The sequence below is a fragment of the Theropithecus gelada genome, chromosome 2, assembly GCF_003255815.1.
Source record: "Theropithecus gelada isolate Dixy chromosome 2, Tgel_1.0, whole genome shotgun sequence".
In the NCBI taxonomy this organism is placed as follows: Eukaryota; Metazoa; Chordata; class Mammalia; order Primates; family Cercopithecidae; genus Theropithecus; species Theropithecus gelada.
Genome location: NC_037669.1, coordinates 45,249,019 through 45,266,540, shown reverse-complemented (window position 1 = coordinate 45,266,540; position 17,522 = coordinate 45,249,019). Strand labels below are relative to the sequence as shown.

At 43.7% G+C, this 17,522-nt stretch overlaps 1 protein-coding gene across 12 annotated transcripts in view; it reads left to right on the top strand.

The window, feature by feature from the left end:
* Positions 1 to 13,461: 13,461 nt before the first annotated feature.
* The window catches only part of ZNF148 (zinc finger protein 148), a 141,647-nt gene continuing 137,586 nt past the window's right edge, over positions 13,462 to 17,522 (top strand). For 10 of the 12 annotated variants that reach the window (XM_025375829.1, XM_025375827.1, XM_025375823.1 and 7 more), the window contains exon 1: positions 13,462 to 13,711. The gene's annotated coding sequence lies outside the window, so the exon portion shown is untranslated. Of the gene's footprint in view, positions 13,712 to 14,103; positions 14,586 to 17,522 lie in introns of those variants that run through there. The other 2 variants (XM_025375824.1, XM_025375825.1) reach the window with 1 other exon arrangement.

The following is a 17,522-nucleotide window of genomic DNA, read 5'->3' as shown; positions in this document are numbered from 1 at the left end:
TGCCAACAGTTTGGAAGAGGATCACTATCTAGAGAAGCCTGCAGATAAGACCACAGCCTTGAGTGACACTTTGATTACATCCTTGTAAGAGACCCTAAAACAGAGGACCCAGTTAGGTAGTGCAGGACCTTGTACCCACAGAAATAGTGTGTGGTGTAACAAGAAATGTATTTGGTCTTGGTCTCTGGTTCTTGGGACAGAGCTCCTAAAGCCCTTGGAATTTCATGAGTTTCTTTTGTTATTCATAATGAAACCTTTTTGGTCACATCTGAGTTTACATTAATGAGGTAACTTGCCCCTAGATAGCCTCAGGATGGGGCTGGTCACCAGAAAGACCAAGTGATTATAAGGTTAGAACTTTCAGGCCTACCAACAGACCTCCTGGAAGGGGGTAGAGATTAAGCTCTTTGAAAACTCTTGCACAACAATAATAGTAGGATGACAGGAGGGTGGTGAACCCCAACTCCACAAGGACAGAGCTCCTATTCTTGGGATCCTTCCAGACTACACCCCATGTATCCCTTCATATGGCTGTTCATCTGTTCTGATTAAAACAACAACAACAACAACAACAACAAACCAAACTTCATGTAGTGAGCCAAGATTGTGCCACTGCACTCCAGCCTGGGCTGCAGAATGAGACTCTGTCTCAAAAACAAAACAAAACAAAAACTTCAGCCAAATTAAATTTAAAGGAGTTTAATTGAGCAATGAACGATTCACGAATCGGGCAGCCCCCAGAATCACAGCAGATTCACAGAGACTCCAGTGCAGCCACATGGTGGAAGAAGATTTATAGACAAAACAAACAAAAACAAAGGATATGACATACAGAAATTGGCAGTGAGGTACAGAAACAGCTGGATTGATTACAGGTTGGTGTCTGCCTTATTGGAACACAGTTTGAACACTTAGCTATCTATGAATGAAGTATGGCTGCTGGGATTGGCCAAGACTCAGTTATTGTAACAGGCACATACTCCTAAATTAGGTTTTCTTTTTTTCTTTTCTTTTTTTTTTTTTTTTGAGACAGAGTCTCACTACGACACCCACACTAGAGTAAAATGGAGCAATCTGGGCTCACTGCAACCTCCGCCTCCCAGGTTCAAGCAATTCTCCTGCCTCAGCCTCCTGAGAAGCTGGGACTACAGGTGTGTGCCACCACACCCAGCTAATTTTTGTATTTTTAGTAGAGATGGGGTTTCACCATATTGGCCAGGCTGGTCTCAAACTCCTGACCTCAAGTGATCCGCCCACCTCAGCCTCCTAAAGTTCTGAGATTACAGGCGTGAGCCACCACGGCCGGCCACTCCTAAGTTAGGTTTTCAATTTTGTCTGACTATTAAGCTAGGTTACGGTTCATCCACAAGGACTCAAATATAGAAGTATGGAATCTTTCTCAGGCCATTTTAGTTTGCTTTAGCAGTACCCTTTATGATAAACCATAAATGTAAATAGAGTGTTTTTCTGAGTTCTGTGCCCCACTTTAGAAAATTATTGCACATGAGGAGATGATTGCACCCCAACTTACAGTGGGTGGATCAGAAGCACAAGAGGCCTGGACTTGAGACTGGCATCTTTGGTGGGAGCAGTCTTGTGGGAATGAGCCCCTAACTTGTGGGATCTGACCCAAACTCCAGGTAGATAGTGTCAGAATTGAACTGTAGGACACCCAACTGGTGTCAGAGAATTTTCAGTGTGGAAAAAACCCTGTACACCTGGTGTTAGCAGTGTTCTGTGTGACAGTGTAGAGAGACAGAATGTGTTTTATCAGACAGTGAGATAATAAATGTGTTTTGCTTTCAGCCACTAAATTTTGGGTTATTTTAAATTTATTTTTTGAGACAGAGTCTTGCTCTGTCGCCTAGGCTGGAGTGCAGTGGCACGATCTTGGCTCACTGCAACCTCCACCTCCCAGGTTAAAGTGATTCTCTTGCCTCAGTCTCCTGAGTAGCTGGGATTACAGGTGCCCACCACCATGCCTGGCTAATTTTTGTATTTTTAGTAAAGCTGGGATTTCACCATGTTGGTCAGGCTGGTCTCGAACTCCTGACCTCAAGTGATCCTCCTGCCTCAGCCTCCCAAAGTGCTGGGATTACAGGCGTGAGCCACCACGCTTGGCCTTAAAATGTATTTTTAATTGATACATAATAATTATATATAGTTATGAGGCTGGAATAAGTTTTACACAGGAATAGATATTAAATACACCTCCCTTCTTAAAACTACTCTCCCATGAATTTCCACAACTGCTTTTCATCCCAACTCCATCTCTTGCTCTCTTTCCTTTGTGGGCTCTTCTACTATTGCTGTTTTTCAGCTCCTGCTGTTTCTCCAAGGTCTTCTCTTCATCTCTGTATACATTTTCTTGCTGTCTCATCCATTCAAATGCCATCTATAAGCCAGTGATCCCTCAAGTTTATATCTGTGGCTCTCTGGAGGACGAGACCCATATATTCAACTGCCTAAAGGGAATTCCCACCTCGACATTGGTCTCACAAGACACGGACTCAGCACGTCCAAAAAGGAACTTGTCACTTCCCATCAGACCCTGTATCCTTCTGTGTTTCCTGCCTCAATGAGCCACAGTCACCCGGTTGCTCAAACCAGAAACCTGAGAGTTGTCTTTATTTGTTTTTTCAACAAATATTGATGGAGCACCTATAATGTGCCAAACTGCTTTAGGCTCATGGATAGTGACATTCCTGTGGGAGACAGACAATGAGGATAATCGACTATAATAGTATGTTAGAGTGCTGCACACACACACACACATACACACACCCCATACACACATCTCACAATAAGTGCTATGGGGAAAAATTGAGCAGGCAGAAGAATGCATATCAAGGTACATGAGTTGTAATATTAGGTGGTGAGAACAGACCTCTCCAAGAAGGAGACACTTGAAGAAAGAGAGGTCTATGCTATGTGAATATTTGGGAGAAGAGCATTTCAAGAGGGGGCAGTGAGCACAAATGCCTTGACCAGAGTCTTAACTGGGGGTTTGGGGAACAGCAAGGTGGCCAGTGTGGCTGGAACAGAGAGAGAAAGAGGAAGATTTTTAGTGATGAGGTTAGTGAGGTACCCAAGTCCAGGTCATGGGCAGCATTCTTGGCCATTGTAAGGAGCCTGGGCTTTACTCTGAGTACAACAGGAAGCTGTGGGAGGGTTTGCAGTGGAGAAATCACATGATCACTCTGGTTACTATCTTTAGAGTAGGTTGTAGAGAAACGATTCATCTCATTTTTATCTCTTAACCCCCAAATCCTACTTTTCTCACTAAACCCCATTTATTTTACCTCTTAAATATATCTTGAACCCATCTACTTCTCTTAGTTTCTATCGTAACTACCCAAGTCAACAGCATCCTTCATTGAATGATTCGTTCATTCATTCATTCAATGAATACTTACTGAGCAGCTATTATGTTCCAAGCACTATTCCTATTCTCCATGCTTGGAACAAGGCAATGAAAAAAAAAAAAAAAAGAAAAAGAAAAGAAAAGAAAAGAAAAAAGAAGAGACTAGCCTGTATGGAGCCTACATTTCTCCCTCAGATTTATTGCTTTTTAAAGAACTTGACTTCTCTTAAGTTGTCTTAGGAACTTATTTGGTTACTTGCTCATTGTATCCTCTCCTCACCAAAGTGTAAATGTTGTGAGATCAGGCACATTATCAATTTTGTTCACCAGCCATATTCTCAGTGCCTAGAATAGCACCTGTTACATAATATGTACTCAATAAACACTAATTGAATGAATAAAATACTGCAACAGACTCCTAATTGGTCTGTTTCCAGTGAATTTTAAACTTTCTTTGACTTTGACCCACAGTAAGAAAAATATTTTGTGCTGTAACCTAGTAACACTTACACACATGCATGCATGCTTATAGGTGCATATGTAAAATTAAAAGTATTGTTATGTGTGGTGCCATCTGATTGTATGTGAAGCTGTCTGATACTGTTTATTGTATCCTATTATGTTTTACTGAAAAAACCCTGCCAGTTACAACTTTAAGAAAATTTAAAAATAGTTTTTTTTGAGACGGGGTCTCACTGTGTTGCCCAGGCTGTGATCATGTGATTTCTCCACTGCAAACCCTCCCACTCTTGAACTCCTGGGCTCAAGTAATCTTCCCATCTCAGCTTTCCCAGTAGCTGGGATTGCAGGTGTGCACAACTGCACCCAGCACAACTTTAAATTTTATTTCAGAATCCACTCATGCGACTTAACCAGAAGTTTGGCAAATACTGTCCTTATCTATTCTCCACAACCAGTGTTCTTTCTAACCTATAAGTATTCTTATGCGACTTCCCTACATAAAAGCTTTCCATGGCAATCTGTCAGCCTCAGGCATTTTTGCCCAAACATCAGTCATTCATGGTTATTCATGTACCAACTATAATCTAGGTAGTATTCTGTCTGTCAGTTGAATTACTTTTGTCACTCAATCTCATCCTAAGCAATAATATAAGATAAGCCATGTGTTGGGTGTATGAAATATATATATATATTTCTATGCATGTTCACTTCATTAACTACGAAAATAAAAAACTGTATTCTGTGTACTATCTAAGATCTTCTTATCATCCAGCCACATTTTGGGAAAGCCTGTTCTTGGGATAAAGGAAGGTCAGATGCCTCAACTAAGTCCACAAGGCACTCTGGAGCTTGCCGGTGCTTTCCACTGCAGTATCAATTTTTTTTTTTTTCTTTTTTACCACTTCCTGCATGCATTCATTCGGAACGACTCACAGGTCCCTGAACACACTGAGCTCTCTTTGGCACTAGGACTCTGCACATGCCATCTTCTTCCTCTGCTCAGGACTCCACCAGTACCACCCCCTTTCATGTCTCAGCTAAAATGTCACATTGGGGAAGCTGTCCCAGCCCCAGGCTGCATAGGTCCTCCTCCAGTGTCCTCCTCCAGCATCCGGTGCTCATCTCTACATTAGAATGTATCACCCTGCAGTGAAGCAGCTTATTCACCTGTTTTACTCCACTAACTGATGGTTGTAAGCTTCTGGGCTAGAAGAGTATTTCATTTACCATAGTATTTCTGGTATTTGGTATAGTACCAGATATTCGATAACAATTTGTTTGATGAATAAAAAAACAGATGTACGGATTTCTCAATGGACTGAATATCCCTGACACTCAGCTCATTGCCTGACACATACTAGGTATCCAAAAACTACGATTGAGCAATCGAAAGGAGGGCTCATTCTCACCCTAGTAACATTATCTATTTACTTATTTATTTTTTGAGATAGAGTCTTACTCTGTCACCTAGGCTGGAGTGCAACGGTGATCATAGCTCACTGCAGCCTCGACTGCCCAGGCTCAGGCAACCCTCCCACCTCAGCCCACCAAGTAGCTGGGACCACAGGCATGCACCACCACACCCGGCTAATTTTTTGTATTTATTGTAGAGTTGGGGGTCTCCCTATGTTGCCCAGGCTAATCTTGAACTCCTGGGCTCAAGTGATGCTCCTGCCTTGGCCTCCTGAAGTGCTGGGACTACAGGTGTGAGCCACTCCACCTGGCCATGTTATCTTTTTAAAAAAATTATTCAAGAGGTGATCTCAAGTTCCAATGTCTTTGCCTTTGTGATATTATTCTCTCCTTTCTGCCAGGAAAGAAGTCAGAAATGAGATCAAAATATGTATCTGTGGCGTAAGAGACTTTTGGTTCCTCCAAAAACAAGCCTGCTATGACAGAAGACAAAGTCTGTAGGAAAAATCACAGCCCACTGGGGATTATATCTGTTCTTGTTTCTCCTAACGTGTAGTAGCTATAAAGTAAACATTAAACATCTGAATTAACATTAAACCCATACTTTGTGTATGCTTTCAATATATTTATTGTTACTATGTATTCAGATTTTGATGCCATTATCTTCCTTTTCCGAGGTTCTAGAACACAACTTATGTGATTTTTAAAATTTATTTTTATTTATTTATTTTTTTTGAGACGGAGTCTTGCTCTGTCGCCCAGGCTGGAGTGCGGTGGCCAGATCTCAGCTCACTGCAAGCTCCGCCTCCCGGGTTTACGCCATTCTCCTACCTCAGCCTCCCGAGTAGCTGGGACTACAGGCGCCCGCCAACCCGCCCAGCTAGTTTTTTTTTGCATTTTTTAGTAGAGACGGGGTTTCACTGTGTTAGCCAGGATGGTCTCGATCTCCTGACCTTGTGATCCGCCCGTCTCGGCCTCCCAAAGTGCTGGGATTACAGGCTTGAGCCAACTTATGTGATTTTTAAAGACTGATGGTAACACTGTTTCTTACAACAGTCTGTGCCATAGGTATATATAATAAAGGTTTTATAGCAATTAATTTGTATTCAAATACTTTATTTTTCTTTTCTATAATAGCTCTTCTATCTGGCATTTTGGGGAATGTAGTATTTTGGATAAATGGAGCTTCCAGGATTAATTAACGTTAATCTTGTTAACAGCAAAACATTAAGAGGCTGGGTGTGGTGGCTCACACCTGTAATCCCAGCACTTTAGGAGGCCAAGGAGGGAGGATCACCTGAGGTCAGGAGTTCGAGACCAGCCTGACCAACATGGAGAAACCCCATCTCTATCAAAAAATACAAAATCAGCCAGGCATGGTGGCACATGCCTGTAATCCCAGCTACTCGGGAGGTTGAGGCAGGAGAATTGCTTGAACCTGGGAGGTGAAGGTTGCAGTGAGCCGAGATAGCGCCATTGCATTCCAGCCTGGGCAACAAGAGAGAAACTCTGTCTTAAAAAAATAAAAAAAAAAAGGAAACTTTCTCAATATACTGCACACTTCCCTGGCTTTTTAAACAAAATGCCCCAAATATGAACAGTTTTTGCCTACTTGGGGCTCTCCTTTGGGATATCAGTTATTTGGGTGTCCTCTGTACAGGAAGTTTAGGGGTGGGCACAGGCAGACTTAGATGATGTGTGCCCTGAGGCTAGATGGTTAATGACTAACAGTGACAGTGCAACTTATTCTCTTACAAACAAAACGAAACCCCAAATCAGCTATTTTATGCGCTGTCTCGTATGCCCCACCCTACAACCACCCCCTTTTTATTATAAGGGAAAAATGAAGCTTATGTAGCTGCCTAATTTTCTTTGAGAAAGTGCAAAATGGTTACTTTTAGGAAATATCAACTAGTGAAAGAAAAAGTAAAATGGTCTCCTCCCACCAGAAAGTTATCTATTTTATCACTGTCATATCATTCACTACCACTGCTGCATATCATTTTCACCTGATTTTCAACTTGCATTGCTCTTCAACCTTACTTGCTTATATTTTGTTCATGGAGGGTGGAGATTATTCTGCAATCATTACAAGATGTGTGTGTGTTGGAAAGGACTTGCCTCAAAACTTACACTTTTTTAATGATCAGGAGATAAATGCTTCTTTCAATGTGAAAGTCCTGCATAATGTTTGATCTTTGTAAAGAATTTCATGTGTAGATTTTTAGATGTATAAACCTGGTGGAAAAGTATTATTTTGGTATCAGAAAGATACACCAATCTGTAGGCTACATCAGTGTGGGAACCCAAAGCACCCCTGATATCCTTCTATGTGATCACAGCACATAATGCTGAAATTGTCTCACCTTTTATCTGCCTCCTCCATTATTTATTTTATTTCATTTTAAAAATTTTTCTTAAGACAGTGTCTCACTCTGTATGCCCAGGCTGGAGTGCAATGGTGTGATCATAGCTCACTGCAGCCTCAACCTTCCAGGCCCAAGTGATCCTCCCACCTCAGCCTCCCAAATAGCTGGGACTACAGGTGCCACCATGCCCAGCTAATTTTTTGATTTTTTGTAGAGATGGAGTCTCACTATGTTGCCCAGGCCGGCCTCCGGCTCCTGGGCTCAAGCGATCCTCCCACCTCCCAAGGTGCTGTGATTACAGGCATGAGCCACTGTGCCCGGCTTCCTCCATTAGTTTACAGCTTCTCATGAACTTAGAACATGTCTTAATCTTCTTTGAACCCTAACACTGGGTTCTTACATAGCCACATACTTTTCTTCAGGAAGCGTAAAATGGTTGCCTTCGTGGAAAATCAAGTAGGAAAGAAAAGGTAAAACAGCGTTAACCCCAATGCTTAATTATTGTGTCTCTGCCTGTTTTGACCTTTTCCCCATATCTTCCTGTGTCCTCCAAACCATAGCTATTGCACAGCTGATGGGCTTCAGTGCAACCCTGTATCTGTTTTACCCCTTTTGTGGTGCCATTTGTAGCACTTGGCATGTGGGTTTTAAATAAACATTTAAGCCAAATATTGGCAAGTTAAAAGATAGTAATGGAGGGAAAATGAATCCTCTTTCTCTGTGTTGAATTGCTACATATAACAGGGTAGTTTTGACATACTTTGATGAGTCCAGAACTCTCACATGCTGTTTAATTCCAATCATATTAAGACAGTAAAAACAAGAAAGAAAAAAATCATTTTTGCATTATATTGCACCATCTTGGCAATAAGCAAATTGTGAGATCTCTGTAACACTTTGGGATGATACAAATTGTCATTATTTCTCTCTTATGAAAACCCACAGCTTTAATACATGAATAGTTAACTTGTCTTCATTCTGGTTAAACTTTGGGAAAGAAGAGGTAGGCACTTGATTCACTGGTGTTGGCTGGATAGAAAGTAGCAAGCATCCTTACAATAGACCAATGTCATCAGCTCATCAGCCTTATAAAATTGTTCCGGCAAAGATTATGCTCAGAAATAAAATATCTGAATAATGGCAGTTTTTTTTTTTTTTTTTGCAGGTTAATTTTTTTCCTAGTGTCATCTACCTATCGTATACCCTTTTTATTCCCCATGGTAAACATTCTGAGTTATTTTCCCATCTAAATCATTTCTCCCATCACTTTTTTTTTTTGTCCTTGTATAGTTTCTATTCTTTTCCTCACCCCAATCCACTTGTAGAAACTAATGTCTTTTCTCTATTGAATTTTATGTTTAGGAAATTTGCTTCATATTACCTTTAGGTTATTTTAAATAGTAATAATAGCAACTACAATATCAACACCACATAGAACATTTAACTATGTGTCAGTTATTGTTCTGCTTTACATTGCCAGGTGTGGTGGTTCATGCCTGTAATCCCAGTATTTAGGGAGGCCGCGGTGGGAGGCTCACTTTGAGGCCAGGGGTTCAATATCAGCCTAGGACAATACTGCCAGATTCTATTGCTGCAAAAAATACAAAAACCAGCCAGGCATGGTGGTGCACACTTGCAGTCCCAGGTACTCAGGAGGCTGAGGTGGGAGGATCGCTTGAGCCTGGGAGTTTGAGGCCACAGTGAACCATGATTGTACCACTGCCTTCCAGGCTGGGCAACAGAGACCCTGTCTCTAAAATAAATAAATAAACACTAAGCTACTCCATGTTATTAATATTTAATAGCCATAATATCCCTAAAAAGAAGGTATTATTCTTAGTTCCATTTGCTAGATGGGGCACTTGATAGCACAGAGAGGTTAAGTAACTAAGATTGCAAAGCCAGTAAGTGGTAGTCAGGATTCAAATCCTGACTTCACTTGACTTCAGCTGCAGAATCTGTGGACTTAATCAACAGACTAACCTCTAGGCACTAGTAGATACCATCCTTATATTATTTTATTTTTTCCTTACCCACTAATATCATCCTGGCCCAAGACCTCATTTTCATTCATTCTTGTGTATCTTGGCCTCTCGGTGGTGTCTTCCCTTGTGCTCCTCTAAACCATAGTTATCTCACAGCTGATGAACTTTAGTGCAACCTAGTACCTTCTTTACATGCTTCTAAGAGGTGCAGGGTTTATTGTCTCAAACTCAAGAAACTACCTACACTCTATATCCTAAGTAGGAGACAGTAGGCTATTCATTAATTTTACAATATATCAGTGATCTGGGATGCCCTTTGCGCTCCAGTGGAGGGCTAGGTAAGAGAGAATAAACAAAAAAGCTAAGAAATTTCTGGCAAATAACCTTTCACCTAGGTCCCCAAACCTTCCATTTCCCCAGGCCTGAAGCATATCTGAAGCAGGAACTCAGGGGGAAACGTCCCAGGAAAAGAACTCCTTTAGGAATAGGAAAAGCCATGTTTTTCTGGGTACAGTAGGAATGATGCAGTAGAGGCAGGTCTAAACTGTAGCAAAGCTATGAATTTAGAGCTTTGCAAAGAAAAGGACAAGTTTATCCTTAAGGTAGAACCAGCTCTGACAAATGGCTAGCGCTGTAGGGAGCCACAAGGATACAGAAGACAGAACTTCCATCTAGTCCTGAGTCTGAGAATATTAGAAAAAAGGAAGCAAAGATGTTACTAGAGGAGGGTATGAAGACCCGGTGAAGTCTTTGCAGGAAACAGATGGAAGCACATTCTTCTCCTGGAAGGAGTGCAAAGACCAAGCCTCAGACCTAATTCCAGAGCCAGAAGAGAGGAAAGAGGCCATAGAGCCCCTGAGAATCTCACTCGTCAGAACAGTGGTTCCAGCCTCTGTGGGTTAGGTAACATCAGGGAAGATATATTGTGGGCTATGGGCTTAAACTGGCCCACAGGCCTGTTTTGTCTGACATGCTTTTGTATTCTTAAAAAAAAAATGCAATGAGTTGTCAACATTTAATATTTGGGAGATTTCACCCCAAAACTCAGATTCCTGACTTCTCTTGATTTCCTAAATATCACATTCCCACTTGGAAACCATCAGCTGCAAGTGGCTGTGCCCTTTAGATTTGCTTGAGCTGTGGACCTTTATGTTTAGGTTAAAACATCAATCTCAAAAGTTTACATGCTATATGATTCCACTTACATAACATTTTTGAAATGATGAAAATATAGAGATGGAGACTAGATTAGTGGTTACTAGAGGACAGGCATGGAGTTGGTAGAGCAGTTGCAGTAGGGAGGGGGATTTGTGAATACAAAAAGGTAGTATGAGGGAGTTATTTTGTGGTGATGGAACAGTTCTATGTCTTGATTATAGGAGTGGTTACAAGGATGTGTAAATGAGGCAAAGTTGCACTGAACTACACACACACACACACACACACACTAAACAGAACACAGGTTAAGAAAATGGCAAATAATACATTCTGTAGTCTAGTAAACAGTAATGTACCGTTGTCGGTTTCCTGGTGTGAAAGTTGTCACAATCAAAATGGAGTCACTAATGTTAAGAAACCCTGACAAATAGAGCTAGGGAAGGCTACGAAAGACAGGGTTCTTACATTTGTATGCCTGATAACAAAAACTATCAAAAAAGACTGCAAAAACCACAACCTTGCACAAAGGCCATCACAACCTTACACAAAAAATACTTCTGCAAGGACATCTGCCCAGCAAATGCCTGTCCAACCTCGGACTGGCGTCACCCTTGTTATTGATCTTTATAGTCAAGGATAATTATTTCAAAACAATTATGTAATCCTTTCCATTTTTTCCTTTAAACACCTTTGTCTATGCAGAGAGTTAACTATGAGATGCATATTTTCATTGCAATGCTCTATTCCCAAATAGACATTTTCTTTTAGAAAGCCTCTCTGTTATTTAGGTTGACACTGGTTTTGATGTCTTACTAGAGCTTTATAAGATGTCACCATTGGGGGAAGCACGGGACTCTGGACTATTTTTGCAACTTCTTGTGAGGCTATAATTATTTCAAAATAAAAAGTAAAAAAAAAAAAAAAAGGAAAAGTAAGTAGGCTGAGTACCCATGGGTGGTGTTTAGGGAAATGAGCAAGAGGAGCATGGAGAGCCAACCTGAAGCTGAGAAGTTTCTCCAGTTTAACTTATAAAGGACCTAAACTTGCTTCTCACCATTGCTTCTGCTGTCACTATCCCTGTAGTGCTCTTTATTCTGCCCATTTTAGACAGCTGTTTCTCTATTGCTTCTTCGTTAGGCTGCTGAGCAGAGACCTAGATCTACTCCTAATAGCAAACCAATCAGTTATTAGTTTTCCCACTGCCTAATACTGAGTCGGGTTCCTTGCTGCCAGAGGTGTTTTTTATTACGACATCTGAATTTGATGCCATTGCAGGTGCTAGAAGTTGCCAGAAGGCTGTCCTCCAGATAACTGTCCCTTGGCTCTAACTTGTATCACTGTTTTGTTGCAATTAACATTCAGAATATGCGCAGTCATCTTATTAAAATTTGTATTTTTTAATGGGAAAAGCACACAGAGCGAGCTGATTGTAGAGCTGTGGTTTACTCTTTCTCTTAGTTACCTGTGTCTAAATTAAGCTGAACCTCTGGGCCTTAGCTATTTCTAAACAGGCATCACAATTTACTAAGGTTAATGCCTGAGGGAACATTAACCTTGCAGACACTAATCTAATTCAGTGTCATCACAAGTGCATAATGCAGAAGTTTGGAGTTTTGCCAAAAAGCACTATTCAAATGAACATTTAGTTGGCAAGGGGTGGGAAGGTGGGTGTGGAAAAGGGAAAGAGGACACCAGAAATGGCTCTATAGATATTTTCATGCCTTTTCTTTTTCCTCTCCCCTCAAAGGTTACGTTTAAGTACCGCAGAGAGGTGCTAAATGGAATCTTCAGATTATTATGAAGAAATCGCAATGAAGGCGTTTTATCCCAACTGCAAGTTCCAGATGCTCACAATTACTCAACATTCACTGAGCATCTTTTATGTTATATGGCTGACCTTGTGCTAAGGTGGGTACACAAAGATGAATAATTGTAAACGATGGCAGTATGCACAAGCACCTCAGGGCGCCTAATGTTAGTTGATGAAGGCACCATTAAGGAGGTCACAATTTGGCTCAAGGGCCCCCAAAGGATGAGACAACTGTGTAATCCTAGCTCTACAGAGATCATTACCAAGTCTTTGCCATACAAAGTTTGGGCTTCAGGTGAAATGAGAAGGGCAAAGTTCTGCCCAGGAGGGTCCAGGGCCGGATCTCTTGATCCGTCTCTATGCCCACACCCTGCATCTTAGCTTGCGGACACTAATAGGGTTTGCCAGTTTCAAGGACGCAGGGCTACGTCTGCCGGAAAAGGTGGCATTTGAAGGTGGTAGAGGCCAACCACTGGAGGTGGCGGCGGAGGACTAGTTAAGAGAGAATAAGTGAAAAAGCCAAGATATTTCTGGCAAATAACCTTTCATCTAGGTCCCCGACCCTTCCATTTCCCCAGGCCTGAAAAGCTCCCGAATCCCCGAGTCCTCCACTTCTCTGAACGCTGGGCATTGGTTAAGGCTGAAGGAGCAGGGAGTCCCCCGCTCTAAGACAGTTCCTCAGTTCCGATCTTTTTCAAACCGCTTTCTTCCCGGGCCCAGCCTGGGGGGCCTGCAGCTCGGGTCCAGCTTCCACGGCCACCCTGGGCTGGTGACACGCAGGCGCCGGAATCGAAGCCACGCTGTGTCCTCCCAGCCAGGTCTCTGCGCCAGACGAGGGCGGGCGCCGCGGAGCGCTTCCCGTGTGCGGGGCTTCCCACAATGCACCGGGCCGGCAGTGGCGGCGACCGCGGCGGCGCTCTAGCTGGGGCATGTCTGCGTCTCTACTGCTCTGGGAGGAGGAAGAGAAGGAGGAAGAGGAGGAGGAGGAGGGGGAGGAAGAGGAGAAAGGCGCAGGGGTGGGAGCTGTTGCCGAAGCTGCCACAGCAAAAGTTCTCCCCCCTCCCCCCTTCCCCTCCTCTCAAGGCCCCTAGAAAGGTTGGAGCTGCCGCCGCCTGCAGTCGGTGACCGCGCGACTCGGCGCCCGCCCGCGGTAAAGCGCTCGGCCTGGCAGGCCCGGGCCCGGGGGAGGGCGGGGGAGGGGGAGGGGGCGGCGCGCGGGGGGAGCGCGCGGCGGTAACGGCCTGACCCCGGGGGGAGCGAGCCGTGGCGAGGCTGGGGGTGGCCAGGGGGCCGGCCGAGGCCGAGGGAAACGCTGGGGCTGGCCGGGGGACGTGAGGAAGCAGGGCGCGGAGGGTGGGTTGGGGGGTTGAGGAGGGATAATGACGGGGGTGGCGGAGGCGAGAAGGCGGCCTCCGAGGCTGGAGGCGGGTGTCAGAGGTAGGGGAGGAGGTGGGATGTTTGCACGGGGAGGACAGAGGGTGCTGGGTGTGGGTGTGAAAAGGCTGGGGAGACACCAGGGCTCTGTCCACCGTGCCTGGTGCAGTGCTTTATGCACCGCAGGCCTCAGTCACTGTTGCTGCCGGAGTGTGCTCTTTGGGAGAAGGGAAGGGCAGGGGTTGGAGAAAAGGGAATGCTTGCAGGAAACGTAGTGGGAGTGCAAACAGGGAGAGGGGCCGGAGGAAAGATGCCGGAGAGGTGGAGGAATGCGGGGAGGTGGCTGTGGAGGAGTCTTGAGGATTCTGGGGGGTGTTCATTGTGCAGATACGTTAGGTATTTCATTATGGAAATAACTGAAGCGTTTCTTAGGGAAGGAAAGAAGGAGATAGGAGTTCCTGTGAATAGAAAGGATCGCGTTTGAAGCAAGAGGGAGTGCTAAATAGTAGAGAAGATGCAGGGAATGCATAATAGAATAGACAGATGTAGTATAATTAATAAATACTGGCCTAAGGACTGAAGAGTAATTCCAGATGGGCCGGGATGGCCTAGTTCCGAACCTGTGTGGGCTCTTCAGTAGATGACATCTGGTAAGTGTGGGTCTGGGCTGTGGTTGGGGTCACTGAGAATTAGATTTTAGTCTGTAGTTTGGTCTGTGACATTTTAGACGTGCACCAATGAATATGAGAACCTCTGAAGCAGACCTTGAGAAAGGGCCGGGCCTGTGGGGATTCCTTAGGCCATGGAGCTTCGATTTTAGAAAATTTGAAGTATTAACACTTACCGGAGGTTGGGTAAATACTATCCTGGCAATTAAAATTAATTGACCTGGTGGTTTTCTTCACTGCCCAGTTTATCTGGTCCAGGAAAATTGGTGCTATTCAGCCTGGATTGCAGTACACAAGATTATAATTAATGGTGGGGGGAATACATGCACATGCTTGGTGGCTCTTCTTTGGATACTTCATTTGTAGCTCAAATTAGTCTAGTTGGCTGGATTGGTTCCATAAATCTGTGGCTGGTGGGAGATCTTCTGCCATTCACAGTTCCTGATGTGAACTGTGAGGGAGTTCTCCAGTGAAGAGAATACTCTCATTGAGGCATAGTGGTATTGAAGAAAACATATCGTTCAGCAAAGTGTGGGCCTGCAGAATGGAGGATCTAGAATATCTGTTTTGGTTTTAGGTTGCAAGGAGGTCAGGACTAGTTATCATAAGGTCTAGGGGAACCTAGGAGACTGGATGACTCTAGAGCCAGGTTGGAGGGAGGATTAGCATCTCTATATCAGGAAATGAACCAAGCTGTCTCTGGATTTGCTGAGCTCACACTAGCCCAGATTTCCAAGCGGGAACTCTGGGTTAGAACCATACTCTTAAAAACTACCTGAGTATTATTCACCTTTTATTAAGAAAAAACTATATATATGGCCGGGCGCGGTGGCTCACGCCTGTAATCCCAGCACTTTGGGAGGCCGAGGCGAGTGGATCACCTGAGGTCAGGAGTTTGAGACCAGCCTGGCCAAGATGGTGAGGGTCTCAAACTCCTGACCTCAGGTGATCCGCCCGCCTCGGCCTCCCAAAGTGCTGGGATTACAGGCGTGAGCCACCGCGCCCGGCCAGATTTACTCATTCTTTTTTTTTTTTTTTTTTTTTTTGAGACAGGGTTTCACTTTGTCCCCTAAGCTGGAGTGCGGTGGCTTGGATCATACCTCACTGCAGCCTTGACCTCCTGGGCTCAAGGGATCTTCCTACCTCAGCCTCTTGAGTAGGTAGAACTATAGGCATGCATCACCATGCCCCGATAATTGTTTAGTTCTTTTGTAGAGATGAGGTCCCCCTATGTTGCCCGGGCTAGGCTCCAACTCCTGGCCTCAAGCAGTCCTTTTGTCTAGGTCTCCCAAGGTGCTATGGTTACAGGTGTGACACAGTGGCTTGGCCACTCATTCTTTTAAAGGACTTACCCCCCTACACCCCCCCACCCAACCCCTGAGTCTCGCTCTGTCACCCAGGCTGGAGTGCAGTGGCATGATCTCAGCTCACTGCAACTTCTGCTTCTTGGATTAAAGCGATTCCCCTGCCTCAGCCTCCCAAGTAGCTGGGATTACAGGCATGCGCCACCATGTCCAGCTAATTTTTGTATTTTTAGTAGAGATGGGGTTTCGCCATGTTGGCCAGGCTGATGTCGAACTCTTGGCCTCAAGTGATCCTCCCACCTTGGCCTCTCAAAGTGCTGGGATTACAGGTGTGACCCACCATGCCTTTCTAGGGCTTTTTTTTTTTTAAACATGGTATGCTGTACTCAATTGTATTGTCATCATGGCATGAGAGGGCTAGTCTTCCTTCCCTTTTCTCTCACCAGCACTGTATATTATCTGTTCTTTTAATTTTTGTAAGCAGAATGCCCTTAAATATGTCATTATTGTCTTTTACCCTTTAAAATTTTTTTAAAAATTATTTATATTTTTTGAGACGGAGTTTCACTCTTGTTGCCTAGACTGGAGTACAGTGGTGTGATCTCGGCTCACTGCAACCTCCACCTCCCGGGTTGAAGCAATTCTTCTGCCTCAACCTCCCAAGTAGCTGGGACTAAAGGTGCCTGTCACCACCCCGGCTAATTTTGTATTTTTAATAGAGATGGAGTTTCTCCATGTTGGTGAGGCTGGTCTCGAACTCCTGACCTCAGGTGATCCACTCGCCTTGGCCTCCCAAAGTGCTGGGATTACAGGCGTGAGCCACCGTGCCCAGCCTCTACCCTTTTATTATCAAATTGTTCTGAGGGAACTTATAATGAAAAACAGCCCCTGTCTCACCTGTCTATTGCAGTTCCACTTTACTGAGGCCGCTACTTCTAAGCATTAATTTGTATTTCTTACCATGCTTTTTTCCATGTCTCCAAGTAATAGGCATATAATATTATTTCTTGATTTATCAAAATGACATTATCAGGGAATCAGAAGATGTCTATGAATGTGTCGTTGACGTTATCCCCTTTCTCCTCCTTTCTGACCTTGATAGTTATTTTAGTTACTTTATTCGATGTGTTTATATTTTTAAATAATATGCTTAAACCTTGATTTTAGAGTCCAACAATCTTAGGCTGTATCTCTTGACATCCCCATTATATTATAGGGATTTAGCCTAGATACGGCTCTCCTGAAGTAGAAGGAACGTTGACAATTATACTAAAAATGCTGGATGAGATGATAAAGGGAAGTTTGGATGGACCTATGAGAAAGACCATGTTGTAGGAACCATCTTTGCAGCATAAGATTTGCTTGTTAGAGATGAAGAGGAGTTGCTTGACAATGATAGTTGTTCATCTTGGAATTAGCAGATTGCAGTATTCTTTGACAGTCTTCTGGAGAGTTTTAGTGTGGGAAATCTGGAAATGCATTAAAATGACCCTTGAATGTTATTTCTAGGCTTCTATGGCATTTTTTTTTTTGAGAGAGAGTCTTGCTCTCACTCAGGCTGGAGTGCAGTGGTGCAATCTCGGCTCACTGCAACCTCCGCCTCCTGGGTTCAAGC